Consider the following 563-nt stretch of genomic DNA (forward strand, 5'->3'; position numbering starts at 1 on the left):
TTATTGCAAAAACTTGCTTCTTTTCATTTTTAAGGTATTGTTTTCGTTATAATGTACAGATTCAAATTAGGAGTCAATAATTAAATATTATTTTATCACTCTGCGCGCCTCCCTGACATGCACTCAAGCCCCAGACCGACTCCGCTTGCATTCACGTGATTTGTCGAGATGAGAGGCGGGCGCAATCATCAATCAAATTCAAAGGGAAGCCGGCGCATTCTGACCGCATCACTGTCTTTACTGGGTATGTTTAGGGAATATTTGCATTTATTCACATGCGATTTGATTAGCTAGTCATGGTGGACTGTCATGATTTTGGCTAATGCAGGGCACTACTGAATGATGCACATCAGAGGGGATTTAGAAGTGGGTATACGCAAAGTATATATATGGTATACCCTCCACTACACCACTGGGTTCATTAAGACCCACCCGAAATATGTCCTTAAGGGCCACATCAGACTATGGAAACATGATGACTACTTATAGCAAGCAAGAGGGTCACATGACAAGAACAAACCAATGGGAAACAAGACACATGACTAGGACAACAAAACAGAACA

Source organism: Sinocyclocheilus anshuiensis, unplaced genomic scaffold (assembly GCF_001515605.1).
Source record: "Sinocyclocheilus anshuiensis isolate Anshui unplaced genomic scaffold, SAMN03320099.WGS_v1.1 scaffold1408, whole genome shotgun sequence".
In the NCBI taxonomy this organism is placed as follows: domain Eukaryota; kingdom Metazoa; phylum Chordata; class Actinopteri; order Cypriniformes; family Cyprinidae; genus Sinocyclocheilus; species Sinocyclocheilus anshuiensis.